This window comes from Dunckerocampus dactyliophorus, chromosome 9, assembly GCF_027744805.1.
Source record: "Dunckerocampus dactyliophorus isolate RoL2022-P2 chromosome 9, RoL_Ddac_1.1, whole genome shotgun sequence".
Lineage (NCBI taxonomy): Eukaryota > Metazoa > Chordata > Actinopteri > Syngnathiformes > Syngnathidae > Dunckerocampus > Dunckerocampus dactyliophorus.
This window is the reverse complement of record NC_072827.1, coordinates 20015968-20041658: the sequence shown is the minus strand read 5'-3', so window position 1 is coordinate 20041658 and position 25691 is coordinate 20015968. Positions and strand designations below refer to the sequence as shown.

The 25691-nt window shown below is 42.0% G+C and overlaps 1 long non-coding RNA gene across 1 annotated transcript in view; it reads right to left on the bottom strand.

Moving 5' to 3' along the window:
* LOC129187716 (uncharacterized) overlaps positions 1 to 25456 on the bottom strand; it is a 60266-nt gene extending 34810 nt beyond the window's left edge. Inside the window, exon 1 of the long non-coding RNA XR_008572451.1 lies at positions 25360 to 25456. This is a non-coding gene — a long non-coding RNA (uncharacterized LOC129187716). The remainder of the gene's footprint in view (positions 1 to 25359) is intronic.
* Between the last annotated feature and the right edge of the window lie 235 nt (positions 25457 to 25691).

Here is a 25691-nt window from a genome sequence, read left to right as displayed (position 1 = left end):
ACTGCTAATTAAGATAATGATGCTACAATTAACATGTTTGTTGCTATGATTGCAGTATGTTGTGGTGTCACCATTCGTTCTTGGAAAGTATGTTAACAGTTTGAGTTAAACGCTTTCCGAAACTAGCTATGGTTAACAAGATGACTCAAAGCCCAACATCGGTTTATCGTCAGTTTGATCAGACATCATCAAAAGTTTCTTTTAAAGGGAACAAATGATTGTTCAGGAATTGAAACAAGGTGCACAAGAACAAGAGACAAAAACAAGAAGAATGGCAACAGAAAATCTCAACTATCTTTGCAAATCATTTCTGCAAACTGGGGGCTACCCTGAAATCAAGCATGGCTCCCACTAAATTGTATCAACTTTGACGACAGGTCTTATTCAGTCATTGGAGTCGCACCCTGCTGGCGATGCTGATAAAAAAAACAGGTTCCTAAAGATTAGCATACTATCTAAGTAAGACATCTGCTGATGTCAGGACTTCAGCAAACGGCCGACAACTTAAAAGCTAAACATGTGGTCTGCTCCGTGAGTTATGTGGTACCGTGACCTGCTACACGCCTCGCTTACTCACTGACCGCCGGCTACTCTTTAATTCACTTTGGTTCTGCGTGACGATGACGCCGTCCCGGCTTGGCGCACTCATGCACAAAACCTTCAAAAAGCAAGCAGCCGGTCCACTTGACAGCTGGTGTTTTCTGGAAAAAAAAGGTCAGTAGGCCGTTGTTGGGTGTTTTTCTTTTGCTCTTGAGGAACAAAAACAGAGACACATGTCGTGATTCACCGCGGTGTGTCACCATGGTCCATCAGAGGAACAAACAGTGTTGTGTGTTGGCGGCGATGTGATCCTGCATGTCAGTTTTATGACCAGTGCATCCCTCCACCAGGGCATCAGAAGGAAATAAAAACAATGTACTGTCTATAGCATCTTATTGTACTGCCACACTTAAGGTAGAGAACTCCCAAGTCCACCTGCTTGTGTACAAAGGAGTCATCAGGGGATTTCTTTGTCTTTCTTCTGTTCGTCCAATAAATTTTAAAAAATCTCACATTTTGTCAGTCATTGGGAGCAAATGTTGAAACAAATGGTGGTGCAGCTGGGAGGGAAGGCTTGACAGAAAAAACCTGGTTGATTGGACTGAGGGTGCATTAACGTGACAACAATCAAGTCAAAACTTTGATATTCTTTTATATTTTGATATTATATTTTAAATTAACTTTTAAATCTTTTATATTTGCATTCATTGAAAATACAAAAGACAAAATAATGAATCATATAGACTTGCAAAAACAACTTAAAAGGCTGTAACATGCATGACAGACCAGTAGTTGGCAGTGAAGAAACACTATGTGGATTAAGGATGGGTACCTTTCACATTTAAACCAATACGGTACCGATAACCAGTACCTGAGAATCAATACGGGTAGTCAATGGTACCAATTTTCTGTACTTTTATGTGTGTGTGTTGTAAATGGTAATCTACTTTATAAATCATTTTTCAATATAAGACATTTACCTCACGATATATAAACTTGAACAAATATATTAAAACATCCAACTGTTTGTATTGTAACATTGCAGTTATTTCATATAATCCTTCGATATGTAAACCGTTATATATAATATGTAAACTAAAGTACATGATGTTTTTTTCTTAATAATGCACAAATTAAAAGCCAGCTCTACATACTCCTATACCTTTTAATACACCTATGCCTTTACAAACTGAAGTGACATAACCTGCAAATGAAAGTGAAGCAAACTTCTTTGCTTTGAACTACATTTGTATCTTTGTTCCTCGTGCACTTCTTTTTCAGGAACACGAGGGGGCGATTGTGGTCTGCTGTGAGCTTAGAAGAAGTAGAAGTGATGTGAGATACCACTGATTTCTTTTCCGATCCGATGCTGAGTAAAATTCAGGCTGGTATTGACGATACCGATCCAATACTGATTCTTGGTGCAAATATACCTAATGTGTCGGGTGGGGCCACGCGATGGTCTAGTGGTTAGCATGTTGGCCACACAGTCACAGTTACAGTCTGGAGATCGAGAAGACCTGGGTTCGATTCTCCGTTGGGCATTTCTGTGTGGAGTTTGCATGTTCTCCCCATACATGTGTGGGTTTTCTCCCGGTACTCCGGTTTCCTCCCACATTCCAAAATCATGCATGTTAGGTTAATTGGAGACTCTAAATTGTCCATAGGTATGAATGTGAGTGTAAATGGTTGTTTGTCTATATGTGCCCTGCCATTGGCTGGCGACCAGTCCAGGGTTTTGCATTATTTCTTATTGGAAAATTTAATTTGGTGTTAATTTGGTGCATGTTTCGGTTTGAGTCGATCCTTCTGGAACAGATTAATGATGCTAAACCGAGGTTCCACTGTAATATTACTCCACCAGTGATTAACATACAAGATTTTCTGTTTTATTCTTAATGGTGGCAAAATGTTGATTGATTGTGTCAAATAGATTGTTGATTAAAAAGTCTTGGCACAAATGAGACACTTTTGTTAATGTAATTTTTTTTATATACAGTATATATATATATATATATATATCATGTACTGTTGTGACTATTTCGACATCAGAAAAGCACTCTTTTCCACGTCAAGTCCCTTAATTGTCACAGAGATCGTCCGATTTTTGCACATCTTTAAATTAGTGTTGAAAATATTATGCCCAATCTAATCAATCTAGCAGCTGCTGAGAGTGGCTGCCTGGAGGGCACTAACTTTCGACGGACTGCACCCGCCCTCTTCCAGCTTTGAGTATGTAAGCTACATTTGTTGTTCTGATAATGATAGTGACTTGACAAAGTTTACCTATTAACAGTAGCTATCATAAATGCATGTGTGGATGCGCTACAGACACATAAGTGGTGTGAAAAAGTGTTTGTCTCCTTCCTGATTTCTTATTTTTGTGCATGTTTGTCACACTTAAGTATTTCAGATCATCAACCAAATTTAAATTTTAGTCAATGACGACGCAACTGAACACAAAATGTTTTGTAATGAAAGTTTTCATTATTAAGGGAGAAAAATAATCCAAACCTACATGGCCCTGTGTGAAAAAGTGATTGCCCCCTAAACCTAATAACTGGTTGGGCCACCCTTAGCAGCAACAACTGCAATCAAGCGTTTGTGATAACTTGCAATGAGTCTCTTACACCGTTGGTGAGGAATTTTGGTCCACTCATCTTTGCAGAATTGTTGGGATAGGTTCCAGCATGCCCCTGCGACCCTCATTAGGAGAAGTGGCATAGAAAATGGATGGATGGATGGACCTATCATCTTTAAAGTACTACAAAATTAATCATTTTAACTGAAAGTCAGGTCACATATAAAGCACAGGTGGAATACATGTTTTGGTAACCCTGAAAAAAATGAATGAAGTTCCCAATGGGATCCACAAGGCTAATAAAGAATGGAACATGACTGTGTTGTTGTACCAACAAACCTGACAAAGGAAGGTCTGTGACCTACTATACGAGAAAGGGAAATCCCAAATATGGAAAGCAGTCACCTACAGTACACGGTGACGTTGGAGGAAGCAGAGTGTACCAGGTCCAACAGGGCAGCCATCAAAATCGATGGAGCGACGCGTCGGCAGGTGACTTTGATGGTTCCCTTTTAGTGAAACTGTACCAAAGTGCACATGGAGGTGATAAAAAAAATCGCTGCACAGTCATGCTCTCCTTATCTGCATCGCCAACATCACAAACTGCGCTCAGGGCGAGCCCATGCGTGCTGATGTAGAACACAGGAAATGAGTGTGATAAAAATATTTAAATGTTATCTTTATTGAACAATAACTGATACAGCTGCCTTGGTAAAAAAAATATATATAAGGGCACCTAACATTACTCTACTGACAAACTTATTTTTTCCTTAGGTTTTTTTCCAGTCGGCATGGACATTTCACTACTTTTCCTTGACTATTTAATGGTGAAATCATGAATAAATTGTTAATTTTCAAGTATTACTTAGAAAGATGGGAAAGTACTGTATATCTATCTGTACTTGTGCTATTGGGGAGATCTTTGATGCTCCTCTACTTCCCATCACTGCCTTTTCCTTAGACAGCAAACCAGTTGAGACTGAATCAGCAGCATCTCCACTGGTTGCAGCCAAGCAGTGCACTCTATTTGGCCTCACCTTCTTCAAGACCTAATCCACCAAGGAACAATTTCACACAATTTACCGAGAATTGTTACCGATCAATGATCATCATGTCCATCTCTACTTTTAAGCAACATTTTAACATTATTAACTATTGTCCATTCATCCATTCATCAATTTTGTAGGCCGCTTGTCCTCACTAGGGTTGCAGGTGTATGCCGGAGCCCACCCCAGTTGATTTCAGGCGAAAGGCGGGGAATACCCTGGACTGGTCGCCAGCCAATCACAAGGCATACCCTTTACCCCTCGCCTTACTCCTTACCCCTAGGTTTTGCACGTTCATGAGAATCATGTGGTGTCCCAATTCTCCTTAAACCGAGGGGTAAGGGGTAAGTGGTAAGGGGTATACACCCCTTGAAAACGAGTGTGGTAGGCTACCACACTTACTGTAAATGAAGGGGAAGGCAGAGCTACAACATTTTGCGTTTCGCAATAACGTAACTCATGTTTTATTATATATTCAAACATCTGCTACTCCACGTACATATTCACCGTGTTTTGAATTGTTGGTTGTTGCTAGTTATCACTAGCCGGCTAACACCGATATCTAACTTCACTGGAATCTACTGCATTTCATAAATTATTAGACAATGATTAGATAGAGATAGCAACCACGCTAGCCTGTTAATTGTAAGTTGTATTTTAAAATCGCTCGCTAGCGAGGGGAATCTACATTACTGAACTGGCCAAGAGTGCCATGTTTGTGTCAGACTAAAGCGCCCCCTTTCTCGGCCACGGCAGGTGGCTATCTCCACGCTATACTCTGGTTCTCCAGAACTCCGTGGCAGCGCGGAGGCTGCCTGGAGCATATGTACCTCGCCCAGCGATGGCAGGTGGCTATGCCCGCTCCAGAGTGTACAGTGACGTTGGCGTTTTATAATCGAATCACGCAGCACTTCATAGTGAAGTCTGTTTGCTCTGAATTATAGCCTCCGTAGTCCACCAACAATTGAGATATGTTTACTGTATTCAGCATACAGTATGGATGGTCAGGAATTGAGCTCAATAAAAGGTGTAAACAACATGGCCATATGTGGACAGAACACCACATTATCAAACTTTATTCAACTTTTGGAATCTAACGTTGTCCCCTCTATTTTTTTTAACCATCACACTATATTAGTTTTTGGCACACTGTTACTATATTACTGTTATTATGGTGTTTACAATGAGTTCATAGTTGTAGCCCATCAATCATGAATATGTGTCATTCCTGCAGGAGACGCTGAGCCAACTGAAGTCAGCCCACAATACAGTACTTCAGTACCATTCAAAAGCCACAGTCTCAGTATGGAAAAGTCAAATACAACAAAATGCAATTCTGGAATTTCGTACAACAATCTGAGGGAGAAAATCAATGACGGGAGGAGAGCGAGGCCAAAAAAGAGAGGTTTTTAAACCTTGAAATGATGCTTGATAAGGTTATGCATTTGTTGATGAAGTTTGTGGTAGTTATTTCTATTTCAGATGTATATTTCATACATTTTCCATTTTTATAAATGTTGCTACAGTGCTGGTTGTAAGCTGTTATTTATTACAGTTGTTTGTTGTTTTACAATAAATGTCACAGTTTATAAAAATGTTGCCTTTTATTTAAGAAAAAAGGTGTGAGGTAGACTATATAAGATTGAAATAATGTAGAAATGTATGCCCCTTACTTTATGGAAGGAAACATGTATTACGAACAATTTAATTATCATATCTGCCTATGTCACTGCCAGCAAGTGGTGAAGGATGATGATGTAATTAGAATCAATTGGTGTCCCATTTCTTAGTGGCGTCTTCCCCTTTGCCCTTGGTTGTAAGGGGTAGGGGAAGGGGTAAAATTGGGATTCAGCCTCAATCTGAGCTAAGGGGTCAGGTCCAAACCAATAACTGATTAATTATTAGACCTTTTTAAACACATTGATCAAGTGAGGTGTTTCCTCTCTTTTTATTTATTAAACATTGAATAGGATGGTGGGACAGGGAGCTGAAGTTTCACACTTGACATTCACTGTTCTGTTGTCAGCAACTGCCGTTGTCTGACACAAATTTAAACGTCACACCAGATTTGCTTTCATCTCCTGGGTTCTGGTTTGTATAAAGACAACAGAATGGTCAATTCGGTGATATTCCCCCTTTGGCGACTGTAACAGAACCGGGACAATGCCTGTGTCACTGGTGAATGCCAGGATGACAGGGGACTGTGACGTTTCACACTTGATACTCAGAGTTGTGTTGAGAGCAATTGTAGTTGTCCAGCCCATATTTTAAACGTCACATCAAATGCTACCGCTGATGTCATTTAATTGTCAGATTCCTGGATGCCATGTCGCTGTGTAAACTGTTGCTGTAACAACCTCCCTATTTGGGACCTGTATAAAAAGCAATGGCAAACAAATTCCTGACCTTCTGCTACATCACTGACATGGCTATTTGGTGATCGCTTTGTAAAAACAGCTCCATATTGAAGAGATATTTGATATGTTGTATCTTTGCACAAACATAATCATTGTTGCTGTCTTGCAATGATAACACGTCAATGTTGCACTCTCGATTTTTCGTTCCACAGATGGCACGTTCTGATAAGGACCCAGAAAACAAACGTTTATCTGTAAACGGCAGTGCTCGGCGTCTAATTGCTAACATGAAAGAGCACTTTCACAAGACATGTGACATCATGCGGCGGTCCACTGGCCACACGTCTGTGGCATCGACTGCAAGCTGTGACCTCCAAAGTGCACGAGGACCGAATAACAGCATGTACCACGAAAGAATGACACAGCTTTAGTGAGAGGAAATTCACATATGCATTTTTTGCTTGTAGACTATGTCAGCTGGGGTATAAATGAAAAGAAAAATGTTCAGCTCAAACTTCATCAGTCTGAAGCCATTCAAGAAAGGACCTTGAGAGCACAGGACTTCTTTTCACAGAAGCAAGGTCTCTCACTGCGGCGGTGTTCTGAAAAGCGGTGATGGAAAGGGAATGTTTCAGCTTTCTCTTCCTCAAACAGAAAAGTCACATACTTGTGAATAAAAGGCAACAAGGCTGCAATCATGTCTCTTTGAAAAGGCTGCTGTCCTTTGCCCTCATATATCTCTGAGGAGGGAGGGGAAAAAATCATAAAAAAGTATATTTACAACCTTTGCCATCCTTTCACTTTCTCTCCATTAATTTTTTTTAGACTCACCGCATTCTCAAGGTCGTGTCAACACGCAATCCACCATCTATGTATCCATTCGCCTATCTCAGCGAGAATTAGCGGCTAGGACTGCCGCATTGTTTTCCCACGCTGAACATTGAGGGGTTAAACACGTGGCTTCAGAGTAGTTTCGATCCATCAGGTAGGTCAGGTTTCTCTAAGTGCGGCTGCATACTTGTTCTGTAAGGTGCATCTGTTGCCGACGCTTCTGTGCATTTTTCCACACAGGGAGCATACGTAATGAATCCAATTCACTTCCAGAGACTTTGACGTGTTTTCGCAAGAATTTAGTAAGAAGTCGAGATCTAATTCTAAATTATATAAAGCACTAATTCATATTCACCTGGATCCGCCTCCAGAAACATTGTAGACATGTTACTACCACACTAGAACAACACTATATGTTGCAGAAAAAAACACAAAATCTTTGCTATCTGGTGACAACTGTGGACGTCACATTTGTGTGTTTCTTTTCTCAGGTGCAAAAACAAACAGTATGACATTATTTCCAGAAATTATAATACGTGCCATATACACTATCACATACAACCACCAAACAAAGAGTCAGACAGAACACAAACGTGAGCAACAAACAGTGTCACGTTTTAACAGCAACATCATGCTATTTGCTATTTACTTCATTATGCTACAGCGTCATGGGGCCGGCGTAGCTCCTCCCCCTGCAAACCCTCCAGTGAAGCTTTGCGTGCACATCCAAAATATTTTAACCTCGTGTCAACGCCAACTGCAAAGCTTTTTTTAGTACATCATTTCCATTTTTTTCCCCTTCCGCATAAGCGCCAAAAAAACAATGGTGCAAATTGAGGAGCATCTCAGAGAATAAATATGCCATTCGCAAATATGAGCAGTTACATGAATGAATGATATACGAGTTCAGGGTTTCCCTCGGATTTTTTGAAGCTGTGGTGGTGGGCTGCATGGGAGGCGGACTGCCGCCGCTGTCGTGCCGCTGCTGCTTCGCTGTGGCAGGATTTTTTTTTTAAATATTTAAATTTACTGTTGGCTATAATGTAAACATTAGGTTTGTTTCCACAGGCTTGAACAGCAAAAGCATTAATTAACTTTAAATGCCTTTCTCTCTGCCTTTTGTCCCACTCCTTATCTGTCAAGTGCCGACATGGCAGACAGGTGATTCCGGTGCATGTTTTTCAAAATAAGACTTTTTTTCTACATAAGTCGCCGCTACAAGTGAACAGATAACTTTTGTTATGGATACAGGGACTTTACTGCTGAGTTAGTTTATCCGTAATCAGAATAATAAAGATGAAAGTTTCATTATCTGTGTGTGCCTGCCGACATCTGTTCTCCACTTTTTTTTATGCCGCCGCCGCGGCACAGGAGCAAATCAGAAGGGGGCTTAATGTCAGCAGACTGATGTTACATGACATCTGCGAAGTGATAGTAATGATGCAGGTGACATATGACCAACAATACCTTCGCAATCGCCGTAATGGGCAGTAGCATATAAGTCCATCCATACACTGTATTACTTAACATTGTTTTCACGTAAAAAAAAAAAATAAAAATCATTTCCAAGGTGTGGCGGCATTTACTGAGCCGTGGCTCCCCGGCACGATCCATTACAGGTAGCGGAAACCCTGGAGTTGTTTCAGAGTAACATGTACAGGACAATAAAAGTGACTGATGTTCCACATCCAGTTCCAACAATGAACTGGATGTCACTTTTAGGCCCTCTCCATATCACTCCTGGGATTTTTTTTACACTGGGTTGAAAAAAATTCCCATCCACACTATGTCGGATTAGTCAATACACTAGGTCCCCAACTTACGAACACCCGACTAGCGAACATTCGCGGATACGAACACAAGCCGACTGGTCTCCCGCTTGGCCGGCTTGTCTAGACTTACGACGAAGTGGAATTCCTTCTGCGAGTTATTTTGGAGTCTAAAACAACAAAATATCAGGAGAATGTCGCCTGGGGTGATTCATGCCAGCCGAAATATTCAGATATTATGTTGGCTTGTCGGTAATGCTCGCTTCTGGTCACATGACAGAGGAGGGGTGGCGACATCGATATTTTGAGAAAGTAGTGGTTTGTTTGTCTACACAGAAATGACAGGGCAAACCTGACAGATTTTTCTACTCTGGAAGCCGTTTTTAAAAATGTGTGGGTGAAAAAGCTGAAACGATAAAACACTTTGCCGTTTCGACCTGAAAACATTCCCATTTGGACAGCCCCTTAGTCACCATTGTCACTGTCATTACTACTACTACTACTACTACTACCACTATCACACAGAACACTAAATAGCAAGTCAGTAAGAGTTGTGGTTGCTCACGCAGCACTCTACACTGCGCTAAGCATTTTGGTAGAGAATAGCAAGACATGCGCTCGGCCACCGCTGAAGAGCGATACAGCCATCCCTCGCTACATCAGGGTTCAAATATCGCTCCCTCACATTATTGCGTTTTTTGAAAAATGTATTAATTAATGAAACTGTCAGTCTAGACCAACTGTCAGTCTAGGCTGCTTGTGATAGGTTAGTGGGCATGTCTCTCACAGTCAACAGTCGGCTTGTGGGCGTGGTTTATATCCAAGTATCTGTTGTTTATTGTGAGCAGTTAGAGAATGAAGTCCTACATGAGACCAACCACTGCGTGTTTCTTGCAACTGCTGCAATCGTGAGGATGCATGACAGGCTGATGGTGATCTTTTTTTTTTTAATGCTATGCGCGATGGACCCATATTACGTTTGAGATACTACAACAAGGACCTTTCCCAATGCTAGCGATGAGTTATTACAATACGTCTTACTATTGCTTATCATGTCTAAGATATTAGGTAATATGAGTATAAAGATGACTACGGTGTTATGTGTTATTTCATGTTAACAGGGCTCTAATAATGGTTAAAAAAATGTTTTTAGACAGTCAAACAGGTTTTCTATGTTCTAGCTGTGAAAATATTCCATTTATTAATATTGAATCCTACTACTTTGCAGAAATTCACTTTTCGCGGTCGGGCCTAGGACCAATTAACCGCGATAAACGAGGGATGACTGTAATGGGATCAAGACACCTTGAAAAGGGCTGGTTCAGTGACTACGCTGTAGCATGATTTAGCCATTCCATGTCTGTAGCTGACTGACGGATAGTTGGCAGAGCTCCAGCTTTAGTTTTAAGATGTGTTGCAAAACCTGCTTTCGAACAAAGTGGTGCTCGTATACATGGGGCAGGCTCCTCTATCTTGGGGCAGGTCAGAGGTGGTATCATGTCCATGAAGAAGGAGGTTTTTCCTTTGTGACGTTATCAAAAGCCACAACTTCAAAAGTGACACCTTCAGCTCCTCTTCTCTCAAAAGGGGAGCAAACAAGTGAGGGAGATTGTAGATTTTTCCCAAGTTTGGCGCCCACAAATAGGGTTTTGTCCAACATACATACTGTACATACAAGGTGTGTCAGAAAAGTTGCAGGGCTGGTATCACAAAAGATATACAAATTTTCGCCTTCGAAGTAATCCCTTGGAGTCTAATGTACTTCCCCATCCTTCTTTGCCATGACTTCCTGCACTCCTGAAAGGATTCTCCGCAGGTCTGTCATCACGGCCATCTGATGTGGTCCACATTTTCAAAATGGCCCCCCCCCCTTCAGCTTGGGAAAGGTGAGTGGGAAGTTACCCCAGCATGACGATGTTCTTCGCGACCAAGAACTGTCGGATGCTCAGGGCATTGTGAGCAGGCACGTTATCATGGTGAATTGTCATGCCACAACTCTCACCTCTTCTCATGCACTGAACAAAGCAAACGCCGCAGCATCTCTTTATAGAAGTGCTGGTTGATCATCTGGCCCTGTGGCAAGTACCCTCAGTGGACTGACTATGCCTCTCACATCAAAGAACGCAATCAACATCAATAGTCCTGGAACTTTTCTGATACACCTCGTACATACACAAACTGCGATGACAAGGGCTCATTCAAATCGTCCAACTGTCTATCTGCCCCTAATGCGCTCGGCTTGGAAGCGAACCAAAACAGTCTCTGAAAGCTGCCGCTGTTTATTCAAGCTTCCTTTTGCTGCTATTCTTCCCCCAAGCGCCAAGCACACAGACATGCAATAAAATCAACATCAACTATCCTCACTTAAAGCGACAATATGTAACACTTTACCTTAAAAAATCCACAATCTTCTTGATGACACGCCATCTTGTATTCTCAGGCGTACGGCATCTCTGTTGCCATGGTAACCTCGGATCCGTTACTTTAGCAGGCTATAACACAGTGGACACTCTAAAGTCGAATACAATCAATTCTGTGACAGTGTTTGACTTTTAAAACTAATTTTTCAATGGGAAATTCTGTAAAGCCACATTATCATATAACCTTTATCAAGCATACACACAATGTTTAAACAAGCATTATAACTTCCCTAGCTATGTACAGAGGAGTTAACCACTGAGTGAATAATAAAACCAAAATAAAGTAAAACTACTTTGAACTCTATAAAGATGGCTGACAGAGGGATACTGTCACCGAGTGGCATTATCGAGGTATTACTGCAGTTGAAGGGATAGTTTGGAAGTTGTATGACATCCCCATCATCAGTGTAGAGCATCAACAGTGACTTACCCCCTACTTCATCCCCTCGGCCGAGTTCTGGTTGGATTTCGGTGATGAGGAACGTAGTTCTGGTTAGCTGGTGGCACCACTCAAGTAAAGAGTTTGGCTTCTCAAAACAATATGCGTTCAAAAGAGCGATACATTTGCCTCCTCGAAAAAATCAGACCTCACAATAGCTCTGCGTTACTTTCTCTCCAGTTGTATCACAGCGCACTGTGCGCTGTCGCCTGTCCATTGCTGTGTATGAATGGATGAAGATTGTGAGGTGTGATTTTTTTCAAGGAGGCATTTTTGGGATGCAAATATGTCACTCTTTTGAACACATTGTTTTCGAGAAGCCAAACTCTTCACTTAAGTGGCCCCACCAACTAACCAGAACTACAGTACGGTCCTCATCACCAAAATCTGACCAGAATTTGGCTCTTGGGATGAAGTGGGGGTGGTAAGTCACTTTTGATGCACTACACTGCTGATGGGGATGCCAAGTATTTCATGTCAAGTGTCTTGCGATAACATCTTTTGTGAATTGGTGCTATCTAAATAAAAACAAAATTGACTTGATGCCAGGCACAATAAGAGCATGTGTTGTGTACGCTAAAATGATTAGCACATTTTTGAAGACATATTAACCTGGAAGCTGACAATTTGCAACTGTAATGAGGTAAGCCCATGAGCACAAAACAATTATTCCTTACTCCTGCCTGAAGCTCAATGCCTGACATGTAAAGAATGCTCAAAAAATTGAAACAAAAGGAACAAATGAGCCCAAAAAGCAGAGGTGTCATGTGAGAAAGGCAAATGTAGGATTTAGGAAATGAGTCTAATACCTGTCTAAACAAGCCCTAAACGTGGCTTTTTATTTAGCACGCATAAGCACGCACACACACGGGCATGCACACAGACACACACCTTGTTTAATCCCTCTCATGGCGGGTGGCGGTGCAGGCGGATGCTGTTTAAACAGAGCGGGCCCTTGATGTGGGATCTCTGGGGGCCACAGGTTGTGTGTATGTGTGTGTGTGTGTGCGTATGTGTGCGCGCGCGTCTCTCGCGGTTTTTCTGCCCCTGGGAACAATGGTCCTTTAGAATGCGAGGTTACTGGTGCGCTGACCCCTGGCAAATAAGAGCCATGTTCTGGCATTCCAGGCCTGATTGGCACTTTGAGCCCGCAGAGAGCTCAAAGGAGGACACAGGAAATGTGACCAGTGTAATTGGTTATATATTAGCCCAGCATTCTCCCCCATTTAAATGATGGAACATTCTTCAGTGACACTTAGGTGGATGGGACTGACATTCCACATGATACGTGCAGTAAGGATGGGACGGGTGAGAGAGGCGCAACAAGGCGTATAAACAAAGAGAAACGGGGGTGGGGGTGAGGGAATCAACCTAGATTTGTTCCAATCTTGTTTTTTCCGAAGAGAAAATACCAGTTTGGGTTATGAACCTCGTGTGAGTCCCCCCTACCGTGCTAAACAGCATTGTCAGGTCATGATAGGCTCGGTTTGCCCTCTGAAGTGCGCTGAGTGGGAAGGATTCCACGTGTGGAGAGTCTGGAGGCCAAATTGGTAACTTGACCCTTGACCTGGGGTGCCTGCTTGCAGTTCTTGAAGGCATCATCTGGAAACCCAGCCAATCACAGCGTACATTTGCCATCATTTGGACGTCTAGCTGTGCTAATAGCCGACAAATAACCTAGTGGTGAATAATATGGAGTGTAGTTAACCTGTAAAAGATTACAGAGGCAGTCACTTTCTTATTTTCAAGACATGTTGGCTGTGCTGATATACCGTAAATGTTCCAATTAGCACCTCTATTCAATTCAACTCCCCTGTAGTCGGCGGGTGCGTGGCCTACAAAAGCAAATAATTGACAGGGTCTCTAATTAGCACCGGGTCAAAAAACATGGCTGGCAATAGTTGTGGCAATCTCCTGATAATGTACTCCGCAAGATGGCAGTAGCTTCATTTGAAGCATCATGAGTAGGCTTGGGCCGGTTACTGGTTTCAAGGTATACCACGGTATGAAAAAGCCACAGTTTCAAAATCACTAAAATGTTGCGTCATACCGTTTCCACAATATGAGAGAAAGTGGAGGTCCAGAGTCCCTGTGTTGTTCCTCGCAGTCGAAACTGGGCTTTGATGTGTTGAAACCACAGACGTATGCTGTGTTGCCATACGTCGGGCATAGACAGCACAGGCGTTGTTAGCTTCCTCGTTAGCATTTAGCGGCGCCGGTACGGCCGCGCTGTTGCCGGTCGACGTATTACTCACATCGAGGGTCACCAAATATGGAGATCTGATTGAGAAGGAGCCAGGAGTGGAGGATAAGTGGTATAGAGCGTTTACGCTCCACTGAACAACAAGCAACAACCATTTAACAACGTCTCAGTTGCTAACAACAATCACATGACCCGGGAATGGAAGTCTGTGGAAAAGTGTGACCTGCCACTATGAAATAATGAAGTAACTTAACGAGTTTAAAACAAAATGTTTATGTTGTAACCTTCTTGGGTCACTTGATTGCATTTATTTGCATTTGCACTTTTTTTTTCTTTTTTTTTTTTTTTTTACAAAGAAAATATCTGTTGTGTTGTGACTTGTGTTGCAGGATTAGCCACAGAAGACTGCATTGACAACTGCATTTTATTTATTTAGAAAGCATTCGGTCATTTTTTTGTAATTTATTTTACATACTGGGCCGCACGGTGGCCTAGTGGTTAGCATGTTGGCCACACAGTCAGGAGATCGGGAAGATCTGGGTTCAAATCTCCATTGGGCATCTCTGTGTGGAGTTTGCATGTTCTCTCCGTGCGTGCGTGGGTTTTCTCCGGGTACTCCGGTTTCCTCCCACATTGCAAAAACATGCATGTTAGGTTAATTGGTGACTCTGAATTGCCCATAGGTGTGAATGTGAGTGTGAATGGTTGTTTGTCTCTATGTGCCCTGCGATTGGCTGGCGACCAGTCCAGGGTGTACCCCGCCTCTCGCCCAAAGTCAGCTGCGATAGGCTCCAGCATACCCGTGACCCTAATGATAAGTGGCATAGAAAATGGATGGATGGATTTTAAATACATATGTTCCACTTTCATCGTACTCTATTACTTGGTTTAAAAATGACAGTTTTGACTTGCCTTTTTTTTCTTTTCAATAAAGATATTTCAAAATAACAAATTTTACAGCTGTAATTATAATACCGTGAACCCTCAAACCGTGATATTTTTGCCCAAGGTTATCATACCGCCAGAATATCATACTGGCCCATGCCTAATCATGAGTGGTCAGCATCCAGCAGCTACCTCTACCTCTGCATGCATTTTAAAATGTTGGTTGTCCTTCTCAGCAGTTGGTGTGAAACCTATCTGTGTTACACTTGCCATACTGTTGTTTACATTGAACTCATCAGTGCTATTAATGCTGGCTTTTTAGTCTGCCCTTTACCGCTATTACTACATTGGTTCTATTTGCTGCTGTGTTGTGCAATGTACTTGCTCATGAATGACGTGTGGCCAAAGAGAGCAACATTTTCCTTTCCACTTTGTCATGCACTCCCAATCATTATAACAGTTAAAATCTGAACTTCTCACATTTCGTAAATACACAGCCTTTCTCCAATTAACGCTCTTCTCTTTGCACTTTAGGGAAAAAAATGTCCCTGGCTAGAATTACAGCATTTATGCTAAGTCATATTTGCCAGAGGATATTCATTTTTAAAAATACCAATTGGAATTGTCATCGCTGTTCCTTAAATGACAGCGATACATTTGTTCCCAGCAACCAAAAAATGCCCCATTGAGAATGGCACTTTTGATCCTACATTTATCTTAACTTTGGCTGACTGGCTCAGAAGGTAAAGCAGGTCGTCCAGAATCCGGAGAGTTAGCGGTTGAAACCCTACTTCCTCCATCCCACTGCTGCTGTGTCCTTGTGGCAAAAAACTTCACACACCTTGCCTTCATTGCAGCCCACACTGGTGTCTCAATGAGAATGAATGGTTGGTGGTGGTCAGCTACGTTTTCATCAGTGTAACCCAGGGCAGCTGCAGCTTCAAATGTACATTACTACCACCAGTGTGTTACTGTGGAGTGAATGACTAAAACTAATGCAGTCCTTTATGTTGCGATCTCTATTTGGAATACAGGCTTTCAATGTCCACCAGATGGTGCTGCTCTTTCCCCTTTCAAAGCATGCAGAAAAATGGAACACCATTTACTGTGCTCTACAAGGGTGCTACTTAAAACATTATTCGGAGCTTTGAAAAAATACTGGCTTTCTGAGGGTTAAAAGTGAATTTGGTCTACTCATACCTCACATTAGTGGACATGTGTGGCTGACAAGTGTGTCGGTTTATTATGCCTCAGCAGCCACAGCGCCAGCCTGCATTCCTTACCACCATACTGACAACCAGTCGACACCGAAGGCTGATAATGTATTCACTCATCTTATCTGTGACATCTCCTCACCTCCCCCCTCCATTCACAACAAAAAGCTTAACAGGGCAGTTTAGATAGAGATTAGTTTTAAGAAACCTTCACCACCACTTGGGATGACACACATGCAAACCCATATCTTGGTGTGCGTCCTGAAGGCTAAAAATGCAAAGCACATAGGTCAACTAAGCAGTGGTATTTGATTTCTGGCTGTCAAAAAAGTTTTCTGGGTACGGAGCACAAAACTTTGAAGTTCATGGACGACCTCAGCGCACCACACTATACCTCAGTTCAGCGATGGTACAAGGATTAACTTTGTGGATGATTATGTAATATTAACCGTGTTTAACCTATTTTTACACTTCAATGACTTTTAAGATTTCGACAGTTTGACTCTGGAACAAAGTATATTTTGTTACCATTAAAGTCCTACAGAAAAATTGCCTCTGCTCAAGTCTCCTGTATTGGGCGGGTCCGTGGGTTGCAAAAGCAGGGGCTTCTAATTAGCAATCTCTCGATGTATTTTTCATCAAGTGTACAAGATGGCAGTAGCTGTGTCTGAAGCATAATAAGTGGTCAGCATCCAGCAGCATTATCTACCTCTGCTTGCACTTTAAAATGTCTGATTTTGCTGTCGCGTGGGAGTTTCTCACACATTGCAAACGTGTCAAACAGCCGTGGATGTTTCAGGAAGCCGTGGTGTTGTGAAAATCATTCTTCGAATGCACAATGAGATTGGTCGTATTAAAACTGCTGGGTTCTGTACCACCACGGGAAACTTATCAAATTTAAAACCTAAAAAATTGGGCACTGAGCTGCAACGTCTTTTTCAGGCTTTAAAGAAAAACACAACCACACGGCTGACATCACTCCTACTCCTTTCCTTGCTAAACACAATAGCACACGCTGTTGTTGTGATCACATGGGTTCTACATGCTGAAAAGAAAGTGCTGGTGCGAAGTCTGGACTGCTTGTATCAGAGAGCTAATATCGGAGATTTTAGATGCAGGCCGATATAATCCGATACCCTTTTTTGGCTGATATCGGACCAATATCAATATCGGATTAGGACACACCCTATAAGATATTAAACTGTATATAACGAGTTTTCATAGTTTAGAAATAACAGCCTCTCTCCAATTATCACCTGCTTCCAATTAACATCCCGTCCTCTTTAGGGCTATTACGAGAGCATTTACAATATTTGCTTTGCACACTTACGCAACGCCAGGCGTCTTCCTACTTTAGAATGAGCGCTCATAGAAGCTAACGTTCAATATGGGGCTCGGCAACACGTGTGAGCACATTCCCGCGTCCCTCTTGGGCAAGTTGGTTCCTTTCCCGGGTCGTTAGCCATGAGAACTGGAGAGCATTCCTTTGCATTCCATGCTGGGGTGAACATCAGGGTTTGAGGGGAAGAGACAGGCATGTCTGTGGTGTGGATCTCAGTGAGTCAGAGTGTCAGACCACCCCGGATCATCTGTCTTCATTCAGGACGCAGTTGGAGCTCCCAAAGGTTCGGACCAGTCAGAGGCTCTTCCTTTTTCTTTTTTCTTTTTAAATCTCCCCGCAGTACACTCGCAAACATAGACACGGGGATTACACAGGCATTTATAACAAGCTCTTTGTGCGGGTCAAAGTTGACAGTAGGCCCCTTAGGAAAAAAAAGGTGGGGGGGTGGCGGCTGGAGAGGCAACTGAGAGGAGAGCCGGGGCAATGCAGGGGTGCACAGAGTGAAGAGATAAATCTTCAAGAGAAACCAGCGGACGGCTTGGAGCCCTCATGACTGCCATTCACCATTTAGTCGACCCGAAGCTCCCTGAGAACACTCCAGCAATGTGTATGTGCACAACTACAAGTCATAAAACATCCCATCTTCTTGGCTTGAAGGGAGGCATAAAGACAAGTTTCATCTTGTCAAAGCATTTAAGCAAAAAAAATTATTGATTACACTGACATCAGTGTGCCCATTCATATCATATGATAGATGCTAAAGCACCAAAAACAGTACAAATCTGAAAAATCTGCAAGTGCATTATGCTTTTTTGTCATCTTGTGTATTATTGAATAGTTCTTCATTCACTGGGTAATAGTCACAAGAAAAATAACATTGTTGTATAAACTCACCTTTCAATAGATGAATGATATGAAATATAAACAAATTCACTTGTAACAGTTCACTTAGACAGACATTAGGTCCACTTATTATTTTAATTCTATATAAAGTTGTTTTTAAACGTTGTCTTAGAAATTTAGAATCCTTGAGACTCACCAGTCCATCAAAATTGGGGTTATGTCGGGTCAGGATGGAGAAAGAACGGTGTAATACCGCCCCCTTTTGGCCAATGCAATCCACACTACTGTACAAGTGTTTTTATTTCTAGGGTGGCCATTAGGTGGCAGACTATTCATGAGTCTTTGCCAAAATAAGGTCAGCTGGGGTTTATAAGGGCAACTGGAGCTGGTGATTTAAAAGCAAAAAGTGCTCATTGCCAACAAAGGCCAGTAGATGACAGCCTTGCATCGTTTATGTACATTTGAACACACGGTTTTATCTGGTCACTTCATTAGGTACACCAGGTACACACAATGCAATCAGAACTAGTGAAGAGCTTCATGCAAAATATAATCCCAGTAATAAACATATAGTTCAATGAATACCTCAATCAACCTATATCACTTTTTAAACTCATTTTTAAAGCCTCAATCTCTTGTACAGGAACAGGATATTACATATTATCATTGGCAACAATAATAGAAATAACAAATCTATTTCTGGGTCAAGCTATGTCCATTGTAGACCCTTTACAGGGTTGCAGACATTTTTTTAATAGGAGCACAGTGGCCCCTAACTTATAATTTGAGGAGCGCAAGCAGAAAATTTAAGGGCGCACGCCGAAATCAACTTACAAAGTAAATATTCACATTTCCTCTCATTTTCACTGTATTACTGATGCATACTACAACAGCAAAAAATGGCAACTGCCTTCTCTAACCAGCCTGTTTCTGGCCCAGAGGGCCTCTTTGGTGGCATCATATACATCTTAAAATGAAATATTTATCACTCCTTCAATGTTTACCTTAGACCAGAAACCACCAGTCTGTCATCACATCTGTCGTGTTCTGTTTTTGCTGTTCTGCTGCCGCCTGTCTGCCGCGTGTTGCAGTGCACTGCTTGTGCTGCAGAGGTGGAGCCACCAGTGAACACCTGAAGGCAATTTATCATCATGCCTTCTTGAGTATTTTCTTGAGAACTAACCACATTGCTTGTTTGTTTTAAGGACAGATGTCACTGTGGTAAAAGTCACATTTGGAGTCCAAAGACCAGGGACTGGGCGTAAAACTAGCTCGCTAGCCAGCTGACAGCCAGGCAAAGTCTGTAAAGGAAGGCCACAAAACTTGATCGGCAATGAGATTGAAATTTGAACGATCACACACGTTGGCATTGATAGGCACACAGGGGGGCCACAAATGGCCGCGACTGGCGAAACTCATCGCGAACGCATAAAAAAACCCTGCACATGCGAGGCGACGAGCGGCTGTGTGGCCAGTGACGGCGGTGAGTGACATGCTCGCATCCATAGCGAAAGAGACAACTTCTGTGATTATTTCTCCACACCTTCTGCAGAGGTGACTTGGCAAAATGAAATTGTTTAAACTAATATGTAATAAAGGCATTAAAAACATTTCCATATTACGTGATTATTTTTTGGCTGTTTTTTTACATGTTACATAAACAGCTATAGGCTATATAGGCTACACAAAGGTTGATTGAGTACTCTTGTCTGTGACAAGCTGACTCCACATTTGATGCATTTTTCATTCTCACGGCAATAAAGGACAAAGTGCGTCCCTTGTCAGCTCAATATGGGACACGTATGTTTATCTGGTCACACGTGCGCAAGTTGATTTAGTCACAAAATGCGACCGTTTAGTCGAAGTCTGGAGCCCTGCTTTTACCAAGTGTCCAAGCAATGTTTGAACTGACATTAACATTCTTAGCCGCCACACCAGTGTACAAAAAAGTAAAATGCTGTAATGTAAATAATTCCAAGGTCCCAGTACTATGTATCGCTAACACCTGTTTATGAGCACCAAACATGAGAAAAATGTATCATCTCCCTCACTTTTTTGTTCCACTTATGAGAGAAGCGGTGCTCAAACGCTCACTTTTGAAGTTGCACTAGCCTTTAGCATCTCAAATACAAACAACAATCTCATAAATCACCTCTCTTTGTCCACACGGTCATTTATTAACAAGTATACAGTATTGCGAAAAAACAGCAGCAAGAGAACCAATGTTGTAATGGCGATAACCAGCAAACTGTGCTGATTTCATTGCCTCATGTTAGAATGCTAACTGGTTAACTATACAATATCTCATATATCCAATATGTTAAGCAAGCTGAAGCAGTTCAAGTTCAAAACCCTGGAATTGGACACCACATCTTTAAATCTCGTCAGCAGCTTGTAGCACGCCATTTAAAACACCTTGGAGTCCTTCAGCTAAATTTAATCTGCAGAATCAACAAAACCTGCAGAAGCTACACAAACAAACCTGAACAGAGCACTGCACTATGCTCGCACTCTACTGTATACTGTATGAGTTGAAAACTAACGTAGTTAAACTTAGCGTACAGGCTATTTCCCTATTATTACACTTTCTCAGTACTTTTCCAAATCGTCATCTTCGTGTGAAAGATGCCAAGGAATTTGAGGGTGGACTGTTTGTGTCATCAACCCTGTAAAACATAAATGCTGTGCAGATAATGGCACAATAGGGAAGCATTAAGTACAGCAGCTATTCTTCTTTCTGTACCAGTGACACCATCACACATTTAATGCAACTAACAGCTTTCCCCCACGCTTCCCATGAGACCAGTTTCCGACCCCCAGCTGACACATAGTTGAATCATTCCCCCAACTGAGGGTAAATGAGTCTATTGTTCTAGCATTCAAGAATGCCCAGTTCCACAAAAATGCTAGGTTTTGAGGAGTTGCGGACCTTATGTTGCGGAATTTTGGAGAAAAATATGCCTCACATGTTTTATCATTTTAGCCGTGAATGCAGACTTGTGGTTTGTTGCAGGTGGTCCTCTGTTTATGGTGTTCCGTGTTACGGCGTTTAATGGTTACAAGCGCACTCCCATAAAACAATTAAAAATGTAATTTTGGTCCGTAAACATGAGACTCGCTTGAGAATGAGTTCCAGCGCGATGCGCTGTGGAGTAATACACTATGTGCTCAATATTGGCCGCACTCCATTCAATCGTGTGACTGTCTCGACCAACATTAAGGATAAATATCGCCTTGTAACGTCAACTCATTGTAAGTACTACGAGGAGGTGGTCCATCAACAACCTCTTTATTGCAAAAACAAAACAGACCACGGTCGGCCAAACCTTGCCTAAACACCACCAGCAAAGTCAACTGTCCTCTCTGCACGCAGCCATCCTCCTCCTGCACACGCACACACACAGGATTCATGTCACTTTCACAGACCCTCAAAAATCACAAAACAAAGAAATATACTTGGTGCACACTTTCGTGTGTTTCACACCGGCATTTTTATCACGGGACCAAAGGTTGCGCAGTAAACAACATATGCATAAAGCAATGACTTGATTGGGGAGCTTTTGTGACAGATTACGTGACATAACGCAGATATTCCAAACCCAAATGCAGTCTGCTGGGTTGAATACGTAGCTTATTTTGATGATACAGTGTTCTGCTATTCTTACAAGTTTAGAATTCACCAAATGCTTCTAAAATATACTTTAATAGAGAGCAGAGAGACAGCACTTTCACTGCATTGTCTCTTACGTATTTGTCATTTGCGCACGCTTTTTTCCTGTCATGTTAACACTGGTCCATGCAGCGTTCACATTTGAACACAAGCGCATCAAGACCCATCTCTCAAGCGGTCTCCTTCCACTTCTTTGGTTCGCACTTGACCAAACAAATCATATTAGCGGAGTTCATTTTAACTGAACCCACGTGACAAGCGTGAACGCACCTTTAAAGTTCCCTTTTTACACAAATGTTCACCCTATGTACATTCCCAGGTGGAATGACGCCCACCTGTAAGAGACTGACAGACATTGTCGCCCCCCTTTTCACTAGCATCAAATGTAAGCAAGTCGCTCACAAAGCCATCTGTGCCATTTATGGATCAGACGGCCACAGCGAGAAGCTTTTTCAGCCCGGTCGTCTCCATCTGTGTGCCCACAAAGCACAGACCCACCACTGAACAGCCCTCATGGCTCTTATTTGCCAAACCATCTGTGTGGCTCGATGGATGGCTTCCCATAGATTTGAGTGAGACAGATACAGATGCCTGAGGAAAAAGACTTGAGTCAGCTAGAAATGAAGACCCCCCCCCCCCCATGGTCCAATGGTCTGACCTCTCAATCATGGCTATGCTGAAACTGGCTGCAAATAACCATTAATTGGTGTTGTTTGAAATATATCCTTTATGCTTTTAGACCCATAATAAAAACAGCTCAAGTCCCAATGACCAGATGTTTGATTTAAACCTTTAGAGGCTAATGTTGGTTTTAGTTTCATGAGCCCTACAGAGCTTCAAGCTTAGGCAGGCATCTTAAGGTGACGTCAACTCTGTGAGCAACCACAACTCTCATGACTATGTAGCTTATTAGCGTCTTTTTTGCGAGCGAACAGTGGTAATTACCACACAGAAAATAATGTTGGACAAGCCGACCAATCACAGGCTTTATGGTCCTCGAGGTCCAATTTTTTTTGGAGGTGCAGGTCGAGCTGCATGGGGTTTGCAAGGGGAGGACTCAGCATGCCAATTTAGTGTAGACTGGCGCCTTGACACAGGTTTCAGAGACTGAACTCCAAACTGAAACCGGCAAAATGCAACAAAATACATACCTCAGAGCAGCGAAGTGTACATGTGTATTCAAGGGTCAAAACTTGTGCCAAGTATGAAAAATGTGTACATGTTGGCAGGTCTGCCAACCTTCTGGAAGCCAAGCAGCAGCATTTCATAGTGTATAACGCAGAATGCTTAGAAAAAAAAAAAATTTACAGTACACATTTACAGTAAGGGAACACCCCATGGCTCTGGTCTTGGCCCCCTGCCATTATTGCTACTAGTAACAGATGCATACAAATATCAAATAAATTATTTAATGCAACACGAAATACGCTTTTGCTCATATTATACGTTTTATAATGCACAAGTCTGTATCGTGACGACAGCAACTATTAATTCTGACCAGCAATCTTAAACTACATTTAAAAATGGAGTCCCTCAAGTCTCTGGCCTAAGCCCCCTTTTGTTTTTGCTATCTCGTTGGGGAGCCATGCAACTTTCTTAAACGTTTTCAAACAACAACTTATACGTACATGATGACCGAATCTGTGTAAACACACATTTCAGTTGTCCATCAATTTGAATGCAAGGAGAGTGTTTCTACAAGTTTGACCTTTTTTCAGTTAATGTACACAGATATTGTGATGCACAGTGGATGGTGTTTTCCCCTTAATTAAAAAAACACTTCCCCATCATGCACTTTGAAGTCTTTCTCCGTCTCAAAGGAAACAACATTTGCAGTGAGGACCACGCAGGCAGACCACGTGACGAGTGGGAACAGGAGCTATCAATGTATTGCATAACACTCATCTGTTGACATTATCTTCGGCGGGCTCTTATTTGTTTAATGGTGTGAGAAAGTTGTGCGACGCTGTCCCTGTGAAATGTCAACAGCTGGACAGTGTGGACTGTCTGCGTCTCTGCGCCGCAATGGGCGCACTGTTGTCATAGCGTCGCACTATTCAGAGGGGGGACACTTTGGGAAAGCTTAGTTTGGCTCTGATTTGGATTATGTATGTGTGTTTTGGACTAAAGGAAGAGCTCTGAGCAGCATCAATGGCTCTGAAGCCGAAAACCATCACTCTGGTTCCACCATGGAAGGGATGGCAATAAACTTCATTAGGTATTCCTACACAATGTAAGGATGTGTTCATACTTAGGTTCTGTTCTAACCAAAAATTTTAAAAGATACTTGGTGGTTATTTTAGTGCAGTCTGGTATGTATTTGATTTTCACTCAGCTTCCTGTTGGGTGTGGCTATGCATCACCTGGTTACGCTTACATTTGGTGACATCATATCCGCTGTTTTGGACCGTTGGTGCAGTTGGCGTTCACACTTGCCTCACGCAAGGATAGAGTCCACCAGCAGGTGCACCGAAACACCGAAGTTTGAGCCTGGATTGTGTTCACACTTGACCAAACAAACCGTACTAGAAGAGCAAACAGACTCTAGTCTGTTTTAACCGGAACAAAAATGAGAAGTGTGACTGCACCTTACTACAAAAGCAGAAACAACTGTGTGTTTACAAAGATAATTAGGTCAAGTATTAATTTAACAATACGTTATTGTTGTTGAAAACCTACACGGCATCACGCTGAAAGACGTTTCTAATATTTTGATAACCTCATTTAGCTAAATGACAGAGTCAAAATATTAGAAACACCTCTCAATGTACACTGTAAACTACAGCCACAACAATAATCATTTTTAAAAAACGCATTGTTAAGTTGTAGAGGAGTATCCGTTACGGATAATGCATTTTTGCCGAGTACGGGCATGAAACGAGTCTAGCTCGTCATTATCCTAATTGTGATAACTGAAAATCCTGATTATGTATTCACTCTTCACGCTCTGTGATTGACAGTCACACACAGCGAGCGCCCCTCCATACACATGTACACAAATGCACAGCAACATAACATCTCAGCTATCAGCAGTACACTAGACACATTGAAATAACATGCTAACAGTATAATTAATTGGTGGCAATGCTGACGCGGCTAACTTAGCTCAGCAGTTAGTGACCAGCTCGGCGGCTGGATGCTTAAGGCACACAACAACACAATATCACGGTGCAAACAGCGTCTAGCATTAAATGAATGACAAATAACCAGGTTACTCACGTTTAAAGATTCACACTGTTAGTCGAACATCAAAAACAAGGTCCGAGTTACGACAACAACTCTCAAAGCTCCGGGGATGCCCCGGTGCATTCGTGTGCCATCTCGCGTCGTAATTGGGAGATACGTTTAATCACATGTGAACTTAAAGGAACAAAAGAGAATGTGTACTACTAAAACAGTCTTTTGTACATTTTTTAAAGTGTTTTTTTAGTATAGTTGTCATTTCCAGTTTACATGTAAGTGTGATTTAAACAAGAATAGCAACCAAAAAAATTAGATTCAGCTCACAGGTAAGTGGTACTATTTGAGTTATCTTCAGAACAGTTTGGCGG